Source organism: Camelina sativa, chromosome 9, assembly GCF_030686135.1.
Source record: "Camelina sativa cultivar CO46 ecotype springtype chromosome 9, ASM3068613v1".
Lineage (NCBI taxonomy): Eukaryota > Viridiplantae > Streptophyta > Magnoliopsida > Brassicales > Brassicaceae > Camelina > Camelina sativa.
The window spans coordinates 2,383,654-2,401,812 of NC_141888.1; the positions used below are offsets into that span (position 1 = coordinate 2,383,654).

The 18,159-nt window shown below is 32.0% G+C and overlaps 1 long non-coding RNA gene and 1 pseudogene across 1 annotated transcript; both read left to right on the plus strand.

The window, feature by feature from the left end:
- Positions 1–12,960: 12,960 nt before the first annotated feature.
- Positions 12,961–13,689, plus strand: LOC104710230 (large ribosomal subunit protein eL15z pseudogene; annotated as a pseudogene).
- Positions 13,690–14,874: 1,185 nt separating this feature from the next.
- LOC147937614 (uncharacterized) lies at positions 14,875–15,411 on the plus strand. Its single transcript, XR_015565573.1, has 2 exons — positions 14,875–15,009; positions 15,093–15,411. It is a non-coding gene; the product is annotated as an uncharacterized LOC147937614 (long non-coding RNA).
- Positions 15,412–18,159: the final 2,748 nt, after the last annotated feature.

The following is an 18,159-nucleotide window of genomic DNA, read 5'->3' on the forward strand; positions in this document are numbered from 1 at the left end:
CTTTTTAGAAGTCATATTGAATTGAGCATATAACTCATAAACACATTAGCGGAACAATATTTATAGAGATGTTATACAACCGACTTGATTTTTTTATTTTTTTAGAATATTTTCTTACTTTATTTTGTTAAAACGATAATGATGAGGAATGTAAACATATCATTTATGAATATTCTCGATATGCTTAATATCATTATTCAAAAAGTAAATTTAACATTTTTTTACTCTTTCAGATTTAATGAAATTCATCAAGCAGTTGTAAATTACCATATATCGATATTAAAATAAATGTTATTTTGTAAATTATAATAATGGTCTTTAAGATTTTTAATTAAACAAATCTCTATATGTTACAATTTGCAAATATTAAAATTTATTAATAATCCAGAAAAATAATATTTTAATTAATTTATTAAATCCCAAAAAATTATCAAATACAAATTAACAAAAGTGTTTTTCAATAATTTTCAAAAAATACGGAACTTCGAAGTACGGTTTTGAGCATAGTTATCAATAAGGTATTCGATGCTTCTCAAAGGAGTCCTCAACAGCAAGATGAATATAGGAGTCAAGTGAATCTCTGTATTTTGCAGAAGGATAAATTCTAATCAGAAATTTTTCATATCAATTAATCATTAATCAAATAAAGTTAGATTTTATTATTACCTTAGGTCTATATCAAACCTATAGTCGGTATCATCCAAATCTTTGATTCTTGACTCACCATGATCAACGTAATTGTACCTAAATATTTAAAGTTAGTCAGATACATCCACATCTTTTTAAAATATATAATCCAAAGACGATCCAAAGTAAATCTCTGACTTACATGAACATGTAATCTGCAAATTCTGCACTCTTTGGGTCCTCGACAATCTCCGAGCATCCATCGCCGTTTGTTAGGAGAACATTATCATCTAGCATCACCAATGTTAATAAACAAATTATCCATTATCATAATAAACTGTACTGAATTTATAAACTAATTTTCTATAAACAAACGTAATCACCTCCGAATCTTACTGCTTTCCACATCTTGAACAGACAGACCCTCTTCCTGTTACGCAGTTTGAAAGTTTTGAACATATGATTGGCATAGACTCCTGTTGCGAAGCAGTCAAGTACATATCCCCTTTGGAAAAAGGTTTGTTGATATAATAATGTCAACCAACGTATTTTATCAAGCAATTTAAACAGTTATTACAAATATAACTATTCATATATAAACTTACTCAATCGACTCGATAGTGAATTTTATGTAGCGATCCATCAAGCTCCAACGATAGACACCATCTTCTTTTTTGAAACTCTTGATTTCACCCATATTGGTGATGCATCCAATCAGATTAACTGCCATAAAAACGATTAATATGTATTAAAAATAAAAAATTAATCTTTTATAAAACAATCCATTATAAAGTCTGATTTACCGTAAGGCCATCTTCCATGAAACGCATTATCATAAACACGTTTAAAATCTAGATTATTAAAAGATTTGCAAATGATAGGATCTCTTGCAAAACTGATTATAGTTTTGTCAATGAAGAAGATCCGATAACCGTTTTTAGTTTTCTGGATCTGTTCTCTGTCATCCTTGACTTCGAACTTCTCTATAACATAAGTTTGATCCTCCGACAATTTAAATTCCGGAACACCATTGAGTGATGTCGGGATAGTAGCATGTCCAAATGTACCCTAATTCAGAGAATGATTATCCAAAGTATTTAGACACACGAATACATATGAAGAAACAACGAAATAATTCTGTATAACATACCTCTTCGTCTACCAAGATTAGTTCTGTGGACACATCATTCGAACGATCTCTCACTCCCTATGAACGGAAGACCTTGACACGAATCTTCCATCCCATTGTCCAAGGACACAATTTGTCGAGCATCACAAATCTCGCCATTTTTTTGTCTTAAAAAACAAGTATTTTAGTTAGAGAGAAGTTTAGAAAGAGAGTGAAATGAAGAAGTTGAAAAGACAATAGTTTGGTTTAAATTTTTTAAACTCGACTATAAGAATTTATAAGGTGTTAATTGTTGCATAAAAAGTATCGACTCGGAGGGATGTTACCATCCACACCTTTTAACTACATAATTGAAAGGTTCATGAATATGTAGAAATCAGAGGGGATGTCTATTTTGAATACAAAAGGGAATTAATATAATATAGTTTTTGTTTTATGAATTAAATAATAATTGAATAATATTATAAATCAAATTAAAATCCAATCACATTATGGATTAAAGTATTATTTTTATCTTATAAATATGAAGTATAAAAGTCATACACTTTAAAAAAATTAATTTCAAATTTCCATATCAGAAAAAGGCATCCAACATCTGTGTGACTTGAGGACATGGAGGATTGATCATGACACTGGTACAATTGTGCACTGTGGTAGCCATCCATGTATCTACATTAATAAAATTTGATAATTAGTTAACGTTTTATAAAAAAAGCAATTATAAATATATCAGCAAGAAATGGTCCGAACCTTTATTACTTTCGAGCTTGGCAAAACGTATTACACATATGATAATATCATTGTCAAGATGTATCCAATGGTCATAGAAGCTGTTCGCGTAATCTTTTGGTAAACGACATGAGAAATGTTCACCCCTACAATTTATCATCACTGAGTACTTCTCAAATCATTGAAATTTAAATTAGAAAGCTCAATAATTTAGAGCAACTTACTCAATATTTTCAAGAACAACGAATAACTCATTCCATTCTTTGTATGATGGACCTTGTTCCATGGTATTTCCAACACTAAAGACTCTTCCGATAAGATCTACAAAAATTTATACAATAATTGAACTAATCAAGCACTTTAAACTTAACATATAATTTAAAAATAAATTGGTACCCTTACCTACACAATATTCAGAATCAAAATATCCACTTTTAATATCACTAAATGATACGAAAGAGTAAAATTGATCTGAAGACAAAGGAAGTATTTTCTTAAACCATGTCCCATCTCTCTAATGTATTCTGAAACGATGGTCAGTTGGCTTAAAACCGCCATCAACATTGCTTAATGAGAAACTTGATAACATAATTCATTCACCTTCTTCCAAATCGTTAAGAAAGATGTCACGATAAGAAGAACCCATCAATACATGGATTTTTGTACCCTACGTAAACATTATACATAAGTAAATAAAACTAAATTTAAATTTATAAAACATTATATAATATAAATATACCTTCTCATCTACTACGATTAAGTCTGTTGACTTGAAAAGAGGATGACGACACTCAAATTTCCTCAGACTTTTTACGTTAATTTTCCACTCATAAACAAAGGGGTTTAGGTCATCCACATCGAAAAAATAGTCTCTCTTCCCGAACTTTTTTTTTATAGCGTTGGATAGGAGGTTAGCCATAATAAACTTTTTTCAAAGAATTCTTAGAGAGTTCTGTCTGTCAAACGTATTTATATATACATAATACATAAATCTGTTTTGGAATATTTACATTTAAAGATATTGTCAAATATTCTTTATATTTATCATCGTGAAAACTTTAATGGTATTTGTAAAACAATCATAAATTAGTAAATCATTATTGTCATGTTTCCCGTCATTTTTATAAAATTTCTATTTTGTAAAAGTATTCAATATTTTTCAGATATCTACATTCCAAATTATGCTATAACCACAAACATTTCCGCATAAATTAAAATATTCATTAATTTATACTGAATGCAAAGCTTATTAACAAAATATTTTTATTTTCATAGTTATATTTTATATTATCTACATATTTTTATGTAATTGCCATATTTAGTTATCCGTAAATAACATAATTAGATATCTATATATATATATATATATATATATATCTAATACAACAGAATTCTTTGATTTGATCATACTATAATTATATTGCTTAGTTTCAAATTATTTAAATTAAACTCATTCAATCTTAAAGTCAAATAATCTATTAATATTATTAATACAAAACTCGCTGAGAATTTCTTCAAAATAAGTTCTTTATATGATAATCACCAAAACGGTTATTTCGTAAATTTAAAAATCATTTTAAAGGCCGAGCTCAAATATAATAGATATTTTATGATATATCAAATTACACTTTAATTATTATCAATATCAGTTCTCCATTAAGGCAAAATCCTCAAACATCTGCGTTACTTGAGAACATCCAGGATTGATCATGACCATTGTACAATTGTGTACCGTTGTTGCCATCCATGTATCTACATTAACAATAAATAATGAATTTACATATTTTCAATTATAAACAATAATATTTCCAGCGTGTATAAATAATTCAAACCTTTGATAGTCTCAAGTTTGGCAAAACGTAACACACATATGATATCAAAATCATAATGTATCCAGTTATTGAAAAAGACATTCGCGTAGTCTTTTGGTAAACGACATGATAATCGTTCAAACCTACAATTATACGTTATGTAGAATTAGAGTCATTAACGAACACGATTGTATTATTAAATCATATTTCGTTAATAGAACGACTTACTCAATATTTTCCAAAACGACGTACAACTCATCCCATTCTTTATATGGAGGACCTTCATCAAAACGATTTCCAATAATGTATGTTCATAAGAATTGCATTAGAAATTATTTTACAGGTATTTCTTTAAAAAATTAATATAATTATTTTAATCTCACCTACACAATGATCAGGGTCTAATTTCCCTCTTTTGATATCATTAAATGATACAAAAGAATAAAACTGCTTGGAAGACAAAGGATGAATTTTTTTAAACAATGTTTTGTCTTCCCAATGTATCATAAAACGATGATCAGTTAACTTAAAAACCCCATCAACAATGGTTAGTGAGAATCTTGATAACGTTATCCAGTCACCTTCTTCCAGATCGTTTAAAAAGATGTCACGGTAAGGAGGACGCATCATCACTTGAATTTTTTTACCCTATATTATTAAAAAATATATAAGCAACATAATATGATTTTTTTTTTGAAATTTATCATACGGGATACATAATGTGAAATTACCTTATCATCGACTACAATCAAGTCAGATGATTTAAAATTAGGATGGCACACCTCAAACTTCCTCAGTATTTTGACGTTAATCGTCCACTCATGAATAAAAGGGTTTAGGTCATCCACATCGTAAAAATAGTCTCTCTTTCCGTTCTTTTTTTTAATTGGATCGAACAGCAGGCATGCCATGTTTATAAAAGAGAATAAAATTTTAGGGTAAAACTAAACCTACGATCTTGTTTATTTCAAGTTGTTATCGGAAATATATATATATATATATATATACATTATCTTTTTTTATTTGGAAATTATATATTTACGATATTGTCAAAACTCAATATTCCTTACCATTAGATAAATTCGATGGTATATATTCATAATCAGTAATCACCAATATATTTGTATATTTACATAAACTTAAATTATTTACCTAATCTTTTAAGAAACTTACGATTTTTTAAAGTTTTAAATATTTGTAAAAATATATCATTCAATGAATATAGGAACTATATATCAAACATTGCATACCATATTTTATTTACGATTTATGAGAATAACTTTAAAGTCCAAGACTAAATTATGTTTTATTTACGATTTATGAGAATAACTTTAAACTAATTTTAGATTTCGTAATTAGGTCAATATCTCTACTTTATATTATCGCTTTAACGAATTTTCGGGTTTGAGAAGAATAAAATAAAGCATCGATTATATTTTATGTCAGATAATAAAAATTTAAAATTCAAGAACAGCAAACGATTAAGATAAAATTCTTAACATTGTTAATGACTAATAAAGGGAACACGAAGTTTATCCCAATCAATTTTAGGAACAACACATTCTTTTTCATCTTTCTCAATAACAACCCTAACATCTTCTAGCCTATTTCGCTCTTCAATCAAGTCGATTCGCCCCTCCAAGATATCATCTATTAGCGAGATTTGAGCATCGATTGTTTCAAACTGACAGTTTAAGCCGACAGATTCTTCTTTTTTGTTGATATACTCTTTCAACATATCAATAATCGCAGTGAAATGTTTCGTCGTTTCCTTTAGAACCACGTCTCTCAATTTTAGGACCGCTTGTTTAACTGTGTCGATTGCTCCATCTTCCCAGCCGAAATCTGACATAGGCTCTTTCTGTTTCCTAGTACTTTCACCTTCCATCTATGATTTTGAAAAAAAAAATTATAAAAATCTTTAAACTTTCAAACTAAGAACTGTTGTGACGAAAAAATTTATTGAATATCGTTTGGGATCTTACCACAAGGTTATGGATGATAATAAGCTTTTATTTTACTCTTTCTTTCTTGACAGGGGAAAACAAAAGGTCACGATAATAATATAAAGACTTAGAATGCTTAAATATTAGTTCTAAGAGTCGCGAAGGTTCTCTAATTGGCGTCTATTAAGGCCCATATAGGTTAACCAAGAAAAACATTCGTTCCTCTCTGTCAAATTTTATTAGATTTTAAATTAATTTAAATCACCTGAGACTACTTGTGAAGATATTTGTTATTTTAGAAAATACTTAATAAAAGTTAAACAAACATTCCGAAAAATATTTAAATAAATAAAATAATTATTCATGCCCAAAGTTTCAACAAACTATAGATTGCTGCTCGTATGACAAAATTATTCATCATCTTCATCTTCATCACTGGAATCAACGTCTAGCAAGCGTCTGTAAAAATAAAACAATTCAGGATTAAACTTCCCACATAATTTTGTTTATACTATTTTTTTCAATTTATTAAATTAATGAACTTACAGCATATCGCCAGTATTAATTCCATCCACTTCATCTTCAAGAATGACCTTTGAGCATCGCAACTGAGACATCAAACATTGCATACCTAGCAAAGTAGAATTTAAGTAAAATGATATTTTGGATGGTATATGAGACTAATATTGAACAGTACCTTCGTAAACAGAGATCCTCCAAAACAGAAGAGTACACATTATTGGTTGATTAGTAGTATAGGTAGGCGAAGACATAATTTTTTTCCGTTTCTCAAGAGATGCAGTACAAACCGAACCAACAGCAACACATTCAATCTCTTGGCCACTTTCAGAAAAAAAAAAATGATTGTATATAATTTAATAAAGAACTGTTTAAAATAAAATTTCTATGTATTTACAATGTTATAGAAAGTTTATTAAAATATCTTACTTGTGTTCAAGGATAGTGAATGTCACAACTTCATTCTCTGAAATGTAGCCATTTTGATGATCGAGGAAATCAATCATCTGCGAATCGTTTACATGTACCACCATTCCTAAGACATCTAATATAAAAAATAATTTTAATGTTTTTTAAATATAGTAAAATTAAGATGGATGTATGAACATGAATTGAGTATAAAAACTTACCTACACAACAATTGTTCTCGTCAGGCGTCGCATTTTGCATTCTTGGTGCATCATACATAAGAATAAAATTGTCAGTACTTTGTGGATTTATTGGAACCATTTTTGTTTTTTCCTGGATCAGGATCTCAAACGGATGGTTTGAATTTCGGGATGATTGTTGACCTTCAAACACCTTAAATCCAGAAATCTCGTACCAGTCTCCTTCATTGAGCTTTCGTCTACCAAAATCAAACTTTGATAAAAAGGCTGTCCTTGTATAAAATGCGGTGGCCATTCTCGAAGTATTTTCACAGCAACTTTCGGCTTACGTAAAGTAGGATTCAGATCTTTCAAGTACAGCACCATCCCGATTGGACTTTTTTTTTTGCGTGTATTTAGAAGCTAGAAAAAGTTTCAGAGAGAACTTTCAATTTGTTGTACTTCAAATATTCATAGACAAAGGAAGATAAGGATTATTACAATTACAGTTAAATATTTGTGTGGATTGTATTAAAACCCGTGCTCTAAACAGGGAAAGCTGCATGAGTCTCTGTTCGATATGAATAACCAATGTTTTCGTATTTTCAGAATACTTTATTTTAAAAAAAAAAATAAACTGGACGGTTGAAACTCTAAATTTCAGACTGCATGCCTTCCTTTTTTTATTTTCAACTTGCATGCTGACATCTTTTAATTATGATGCATTGGGCTATCGTTTTTTTATTACTAAGATTTTTGTTGAAACTTCATTGGAAAACTAAAAGTCTTCCACTTCATATTTCTTTTTAAGTAATTTATATGTAGTTAATTTTTATATTTTTGTTTAAAGGAAATTAATGGTTATTAAAACCATAATTCGTTATATGTAACTAATTTGTTTAGCTCATTATATGTAAATAAATTAAATATTTCATTTTATATCAAAGAAAGAATTTTTTAAAATCCAACTACTAACTAAATATAAAATAATTAAAATCCCATAAAATCCCTAGAACACCATAAAAAAAATGTGGAAGTCAGTCTTCTATCCGCGAGTCCTCTTCCTCGATCTCCTATAATTCAATTAAGTAGAACGTGAAAGAAGTTTATAAACGAATTTCGTTTTCATCTATTTTATAGCATGAACAAAGATGTTATTCTTACAATTCCATCATTTTCGCAACCTCACAATTGCGAGGATTGAGTGTTATTCGCGTACAAACTGTAGAAGATATACTTCTTTTTCCTGCAAAGTTATAACAGAATTTATTCCTTTAAATACACGATCATCAAAAATATGCAATAATTTTTATTAAATTAATTGTATACCTTGGAAATCTTTAATAACACCCCAACGAATAACACAAATTAAAAGTTCACCCTGGAATGATTTTAAAGCATCGTAGAATTCTGCAGCCGTTTTTTCGAATAATTCACACCTTAGTAGGATTCTACTAAAATTAAAAAATTAAAATTTGTATGTTTTAAAATAATGGATAAAGAGTATGATTATGTATAATATATAAATATATATATGAGTTTTATAATTTACCTGAAATCACGAAGATCAAATGAGATTTTGTGGTTAATTGAGATATCCTCTCCTCTTTTTTTTTAATTTTAAGATTATCTTCAGTACTTTCCAGCTCATCATCTTTTTCATCTTCTTCTAAATCTTGGACATAATCTTCGTCATCTTGATCATTGTTACCACTGTCATCTGTTTGGTATTCGCCATCATCATCAGTTTCTTCCTCAGTATCATCCTCTTCTTCATCTTCTTTATAATCATCATCGTCTTGATCTCCAACATCATTGTCATCATGAGAGTCTTCAAAGATTGTGCAATCTGTTTCAGATTGATCATGAAAAGTAATGTTTTTCTTTTGATCTGAACCATATCGAGTACAGTACTTAAATAACATACCGATATTATCACTTTGTGTGACATCCTCATGTTTTCATTATTTTCCACCCCTTTGATTTCCTCTTTTTGTTGTAATTCTCTGAAATTACATCTGAATTTGCCAACATTTACAACCTCACCAATAATATCTGTATAAAATTTAAATTAGTTCAAATATAATGAATATAATATTTGAAATTTCTTTTAAAATAACTGAATTAATCCCTTACCGATTAAGTAATCTTCACATTGGGTACCATCATGGATGAGTTTGAAATTGACGAAATCATAGAAATCTTCCCCTCCAACAATTGAATTCTCTCTTATCTTCGTATTGTACAAAATAACAATTTTGTAACGATATGTAGTAGCTAAACATGAACCATTCTGTTCAACAACCATAAAGTCTTCGAAATCAAGCCAATCACCAACCTTGAACTTTAAGACAAAACGATCATAAACATCTCCACAAAAGGAGCATTGGACCTTTACACCCTAATAAAACATAGTATTATTAATTATCGGATAATACGATTTTATTACATGTCTTTAAAATATTTTTAAAACCTTGTAATTTGTAACTTTCAGGTATAATTGCATATAAACTTATTGTTTGAAATATATAATGAGCTTATAATTAAAATAAAGTAAATACCTTAATATCAGTTAAAACCATCTCCAAACTTGGACCTTTCTTTTCCCACAGACATAAGACCTTCACACGAATTTTCCATTCATATTTTGAAGAGTTCAAACGCGAAACATCATTGAAAAGGCTATACCTAACCATAATTTTTGCTTTTTTCTGTTCTTTGGATTTCTTCTTTGATTTAGGTTAAAATCAAAAGAGTTGAATAGACGTATATATATGCAATTTTATATATTCACAATTTACATTTTTTTCGGAAGTGATATTTTTATATTCTTGTTTTACTATTCTGTAAAGATCTCCAGACATTGATATATCTTTATATTTCCTTTTATTTTTGAGTTAAATAGTAATCTTCTTAATGATTATCATTACGGCTTTTAATGCGTATTTATATTTTCTTTTTTAAAATAAATCATGATCTTACACTATATTCTATTCTGTTTTAAATATAGAATATCTCTTAAGATTATCAACCCTACTTTACATAAGGTATAAAATAACAATTTTAGATTTTTCTAACAATAATCTACAAAATTTTGAACATAATAATTATCACATTTTAAAGAATATTAGCTATCATTATGTCTTTTCTCTATTTTTTTCAAAATTGAAATAATAATCAAGAACTTTAGTAACCGATCGTTTAGATATCATAATATTCATAATACTATTCTCTAAATATCATGCTTATCTTCTCCTCACGCATGAATATGAGCTACGACACCAAGGATTATTCTTCCATATGCAGATTGTTTTCATTAATTAACAATATTATTCAAAATATTAAACATAATTTCTAACACTTTTTTTTATCTTAATAATAGTTATGAATATAGAATTTCATTGTTTTATTTTGTTCTTATATAATAATCAAGCACCTTGGTATGCGGTCATTTGATCGTCATTAATAAAGTATAATTTTTTATTATTAAAATAAATTATCATTGGACTATTTCTATTTCATAAAATATTCATCCATCTAAAACAATATCAATAAAAATACGATTATAAGATCGCATAACATTCATCCTACTATTCTCTAAAATTCGTCTTCATCCTTTCTTCACGCCTGAATTTTTGCAACGACACCAATCATATCTTCTTCCATACACTGTCTATTTTTTTAAATAATAATAATGTTATAAATTATATATAACGGAATTTGATTGAGAATATTTGAAGATAATTACCGTGTAGTTTAAAAGGAAAGGAAACGACTCTGATTTTTTGCGGTCAATAGCTTCTCTGCAGATATTCACAAAAATAGGATTACGATCAGAATTTACGGAAAAAATGATAGTAAAATGTTTCATTAAATTTTAGTATCAGGATGACTTTAAAACACTTATGATTTCTGTAATAATACCAAATAAACAAATGATTAACAAACGTTTGAAGATGATCCAAACAAATAATTAGTGTCAAAACCGCCTTTTAACATAGAATTACTACCGAATAATAGCCGAAAGATGTTGTGTTGCTCACTCTGCATCTCTAATCTGTTGATTAATCACACTAAATGTTGTTATATCCGTGAAAATAAAAGATATTAATTTAAAACAATAACTATTAATTTTTTTAAAAATATACCATAACTTCTGGGATATTATTAACACCATTCACAGTCTTTCTGCAATAATAATCAGTAAATACAAATGTTAATATGATTTTCTGAATCAAATATATTTATATATATATAATTAATTTTCCTTTTAAATTAAAAATACCTGTTTTTCACCATACGATCATTGGTAGATTCATCTAAACAATGTTTAAATTTAATTTGATCATTAGAAATATATTAATATAAGGAATTTAAATTTAGCAACATACCTTTTAGCATAGATGAAGATGCGGAATTCAAATAAGAAATTTCGATAGTCCTCGCCACCTCCACCTATTCATTTATATTTATTTGTTAGAGCCACAAACATATGAATTAAATTTTATAACGATGATAGAGTAGTTTACTATTAAAATTACCAAACATCTCTCATCACTATGATCATCTTCAGAAGCTTTCCTGCAACTATAGAAATAAGTCTTTCTATTTAGCATCATCAAACTATAAAGAATAAAGTTTAAAGTATTCAAAAATAAAAGACCTAGATTTCTTGTCCGAGAACATAGAACTAAGATCATGACCATGTACTAACTCACCTGAAACATAAGAATTAGTATAATCGTTTTTACAAAACATTAAATAAATCAAGAAACCTATACAATATAATATAAGAAGTAATAATGAAACCATACTCAAAGTTTTGGTAATGCTCGAACCTGCGTTCCAAACAAATACTACAGAAAGAGGACATGAATCATTAAAACACGAACACGAATACGAAGAACCATATAAGGGATCATCAAAACTATAATACATATATAATTTGAAGAACATGAGAGAAAATTAGGGTTTTCTCTGTTTTAAAGATTTCGGATTATGGAGAATGATTAGGGTTATACCTATATATATATATATATGTTTACAACCTATAATTTTAGGGTTTCGAATAGGTCGGTATATTTTGGTTGGGTTTTTTTTAAAGCCCATTATTTTATGTATTAGCGTTTTAAAATTTATAAAATCACGTTTTGACGATTATATAGATTAGATATAATTTAAACTTTTTATAATTTTCTAAATTAATTTAAAGGGTAAAAACGTCCAGATTGGATTCTCATTAATGGCAAATTAGTAATCTTAAGTCTGAGGATGAATGTGGTGCGTTTCAGCAACCTAAATAGAAAACAAAAGCTTGTCCGAAAATTTTTCAGGGGTAATTTTCATTAAGGGCAAGAGAGGTCAAATTTTGTGAGATTGGCTGTGAGCCCTCTTGACTTCTCCTTTAATATATTAGATTTTCATTTAAAAAAAAATTCAGAATAAAAGAATAGCCACAACATTTGTATAAGAAAAAATTTCTTTTCAAGTTTTTAAGTTGTAACTGTACAAATTATTTGTTTGTGGAGATAAAAAAATTAGAGAAAGCAGTTATAATAACCACGCAAAAATATATACTATCAGAAACAAATGAATGTAACTAAAGAAACGAAGTGACTGCGACGCCGGAATTCGCAATGGGTGCGTACAAATACGTGTCGGAGCTATGGAGGAAGAAGCAGTCAGATGTGATGAGGTTTATGCAGAGGGATAGGTGCTGGGACACGTATTTGTACGCACTCAGCCTTCAATCGTTCGTCTTGTTCGTCCCACTCGTCCCGACAAAGCTCGTCGTCTCGGCTACAAGGCCAAGCAGGGATTTGTTGTCTACCGTGTTCGTGTCAGACGTAGTGGTCGCAAGAGGCCAGTGCCTAAGGGTATTGTGTATGGTAACTAGGGAGTAACACAGCTCAAGTTCCAGCGTAGTAAGAGATCTGTTGCTGAAGAACGTGCTGGGCGCAAATTGGGTGGCCTTAGGGTCGTTAATTCCTACTGGCTCAATGAGGACTCTACTTACAAGTACTACGAGATTATCCTTGTAGACCCCGCACATAATGCTGTCCAAAATGATCCAAGGATCAACTGGATCTGCAACCCCGTGCACAAGCACAGAGAACTCAGAGGGCTCACCTCAGAAGGTAAGAAGAATCTAGGTCTTCGTGGAAAGGGTCACAACAACCACAAGAACCGTCCTTCTCGCAGGGCTACCTGGAAGAAGAACAACAGTTTGGTTCTTCGTCGTTACCGGTGATCAACTTTATGTTTTGTTTTGCTCTAAGTGGTATATCATCTGTGTGGATTTGTGTTAAAAAAAAAAAAAAAAGAAAAAAAAAAAAAAGAAACGAATAATGAAATCATAAAACACTAAGAAATATGACAAAACAAATTATATAGCACAAAATAAAGATAATGAAAAATCAAACTAATAGGTATCTTCTATTAACAAAAAAATGATTATAAAAATAATTAATAATACGATAATAAACTCATAGCCCAAAGTGCACTTATCTTTTCGGATACTTGCGGAGAGGTTTAAAAGAATTGATTTTGTCATCTATGTAACTAAAGTGCACTTATCTTTTTGGTCAGTGGTCCTGAGAGAACTGCAAAGTTAAGCGTGCTTGAGCTAAAGTAGTCTCAGGATGGGTGACCTTCCGGGAAGTGACTGTCGGAACTGTGCGAGTCAGAACAAACATATGCAAAGATCATATGGTGATTTGTAGGGACGGTAACAAGTCTTTAAAACCTCCCGGACGTAGCAAACCGACCGTCGGATATGGATGGACTCATGGGCCTAGTGAAAGGACGTGAGGCCCATTAAGGAAGGTGGGCCCATGGACTGCGATTGGACATGAGGCCCAGTAAAATGTGGTGGTCGGGGCATTACAAGTGGTATCAGAGCCGAACCCAGACGAGTGTTGAGTCGAGTGGACTCACACCATCGGGAGTGACGGTCTTGGTGCGCAACGAGGACGTTGCAATCTGTTAGTGGGGGTGAATTGTGACACCCCGATTTCAGAGACTTGCTGAGAGGTTTAAAAGAATTGATTTTACCACCTATGTCACCAAAATGCACTTATCTTTTCGGTCTATGGTCCTGAGATAACTCCAAAGTTAAGCGTGCTTGAGCTGGAGTAGTCTCAGGATGGGTGACCTTTCGGGAAGAGACTGTCAGAACTGTGCGAGTGAGGACAAAACACAGGGAAATATCATGTGGTTATTTGTAGGGACGTAGCAAACCGGCTGTCGGATATGGATGGGCTCACGGGCCTAGTGAGAGGACGTGAGGCCCATTTAGGAAGGTGGACCCATAGAGTGGGATTGGACATGAGTGTAACATCCGTGTTCTGGGAATAGAGTTTAGGTTATGTTGAGTAAACCAAATGAGTGGATTTTAATTAATTTTGGTTTAATTAAATACTGGTTTAATCTAATTAAACCAAAAAGCCCTAATCTCTTTCTCAACTCACGCCTCCTCTCATGCTTTTGTGTTTTGGTCGACATTTTCATCTGAGAGAGGGAGAGAAAGACAATTAAGTGTTGGTTATTTGGTGCAAAGGAGAAAGAGAAGGAGATAAAGCTTTTTCCTTAGTGTTAAGAGAGAAACAGAACTGTTAAGGTTTGGGAGAAGGAGGATTCGACTGGTCAAATCATTTTGAAAGGTACTGATTTTTGGTATGGTTGTATCTAAGAGATTTTCGTACACTCGCCTTTTTACAGAAGTGAATTTGGGTTAATATTCTAGGAGATATTGGCAGTTTCGTGGGGCATTTCTTCTCATTCACGGATTGAGACCAGCGGGTGTTACAGGATAGATTGTGGTTTCATCTGAGATCCGATCGTGCTGAAATTTTGGGCGAAGCTTCTGGACGTATAGACCTTGATTTTCACCGGAGGGATTAGAAAGTTAACGGTTCTTTTTGATTTCGTGGTTTCACTTGTGAGGTTGTTCTTTTCTGTTTTTTTTCTGGCAGTTTGTTTTCAATATTTGTTTGTTGTTGTGATTGGTTGTAGGAACAAGTTTGGTTGTTCTTGTATATTGGAAAGCCTCTCATTTGGTTGTATTTAGTTTTGTGAATCACTTGTTAAGGTAAGTGCAGGACCATGGCTTATCTAAGCTGGAGATTTCTCTAATATGCTTGTTTATGTGTTGTTTGGCTTGTTGATTGTTGATTGACGATTGTTGGTTGATGGTTGATGGTTAGAGATGTCTCTATTGCTTGTGTGTATAACCCAGTAGATGGGAGGATTGTCTTACTGAGTGTTTATTACATACTCATGCATTGCAATATGTGTTTGTGGTGCAGGTAAAGGCAAAGTGTGACCGTGGAATCAGAGCGATAAAGAGGAGGATGTTCTAGTGGTTCGTTTGGTTGTCTGGGTTCTGTTAGGTTGCTAGAGTGGAGTCCTAGAATGTTGTTTAGGATTGCTGGTTCTTGAATGTTGTTTGGATCATTAGTTTATGATTGGAATTAATATTGGCTATTTATATTTATTAGATATTGGTAATGTTTTCCGCTGATGATTGTGATTGTGGTTAGGTGGCTAGTGGATATGGGACCACTAGTTGTAGTTTATTATTATATTATATTATATATTTATTATTTATTATTAAAAAAAAAGGTCAGTCTTTTCATTTTGGTATCACAGCCCTTACAGTTCTAGGTTTGGGTTCGCTAGGTTTCTGTTGTGATGTTTTGGATTGCATGCTTTGATTGATTATGTGAGTTAGTCAATTGTGTGTGGCATGGAGTCCTAGAACATCCTCTTCGAGCCTTCCATGAGATTCCACGGTGAGTTATTGTTATGTTTCTTTGTGTGGTATTGATTTGTTTTCTGCTTGTTAGCCTCTGTTCTTGGAAGATCAGTGGTTAAGGTGTTTGAGTTGTTGGTCGTGGACGGGGACGTGGTCGTGGTCATTGTCGGGTGGGTCCCGAGGCCAGTGAGTGTGTCAGAGGGTCGCAATCGTATCAGGAGGGACCAGAGAGGGTTAGCCGGTGAGCGTGCCGGGGGTGCTGGGAACCAAAGTGTGGGGTTGCAGCAGGTGGAGCTGAAAGGACCAACCTTTTTTTTAATAATAAATATATTAATGTAATATGATAATAAACAACTAAGCTAGTAGTCCCATACCCACTAGCCACTTAACCACAATCACACCAAATAGCGGAAATAATAAAACCAATAAACCAATATCAATTAAACCGTAATAATTCCAAAATCATAAGCTAAAGATCCAATCAATATAAACCATAGAACCAGCAATCCTAAACAACATTCTAGGACTCAACTCTAGCAACCTAACAAAAGCCAGACAACAACCAAACAAGCCACTAGAACATCCTCCTCTTCATTGCCATGATCCCACAGTCACAGTTTGCCTCTACCTGCACCACAAACACAATGAGATGCGTGAGTATTACCAGAAATACTCAGTGAGGCGATCCTCCCATCTACGAGCTATACACACAAGCAAAACAAGTGTACAACTACAAATAAAATATAACAAACCAACTATTTAAACAGAACAACCAATAACACTTTCACCACACCTACACATCATCACACAAAACAAGTCATACAACCCAATCGTTTAGATAAGCTCATGGTCACGCACTCATCTTAACAAGTGATTCACGAAAATAACTACAACCAAATTTGAGGCTCTCCAATATCCAAGAACAACCAAACTCGCTCATACAACCAATCACAACAACATACAAACATTAAAAACAAACTAACAGAAAACTCAGAAAAGAACAACCTCACAAGTGAAACTACGAAATCAAAACGAACCATTACCTTTCTCATCCCTCCGGTGAAAAGCAAGATCAATACGTCTAGAAGCGTTCCACAAAATTTCAGCACGATCAGATAACAGATGAAACCGCAATCGTCCCCGTAACACCCGCTGATCTCAATCCGCGAATGAGAAGAAACGCTCCACCAAACTGCCAATATCTCCTAGAATATTAATTCAAATTCACTTCTGTAAAAAGGAGAGTGTACGACAAACTCTTAGCTACAATCCTACCAAAAATCAGTACCTTTCAAAACGATTTGATCAGTCGAATCCAACTTCTTCCAAACCCTGACAGTTCTGTTTCTCTCTTAACTCTAAGAAAAAAGCTTGATCTCCTTCTCTTTCACCTTTACACCAAATAACCAACACATAACTCTCTTTATCTCCTCTCTCTGATGACAATGTCGACCAAAGCACAAAAGAGGAGGAAGTGTCGACAAAAAGAAGGAGAAATAAGGGTTTTTGGTTTAATTAAACTAAACCAGAATTTAATTAAACCAAAAATCAATTCCTTCGGTTTATTCTACATCCTAATTTTAGAAAGCGGATGTTACAATTCTCCCCCACCAACATAGATTCGTCCTCGAATCTCGAAGGATCATCAGCCAAGGAGTCCCGTGCAACCGTCTCCACGGCCCGCACTCCTCCGACCGATCTACAGAAGGTCACCTCTAGGCGATAGCCTCACGCTCCAGGCGTCATTTGCTCTCGACTTTTTGGATTTCCTTTTACTCATAGGCCTAAACCTTGAGTTTTCATTGGCTCCTCATCAGACCTAAGTCTGCATGCCAATGTTGGCTCCTCATCGGGCCTAAACCCGTATACCATAATATATATATAGGGAAAAATCCAAAACTCGTCTCTCGGGTTACCACCCTACAGCGCGCCCCCGGATCGTCATCCGAAGTCGATATACCAACCATTTACCCAAGCCACAAAGTCTCTGAATATGGCAGTACTAGGAGAACCTAAGTCCTCCAAGAGTCGCGAGCAAACAATTCTGAACACGTCT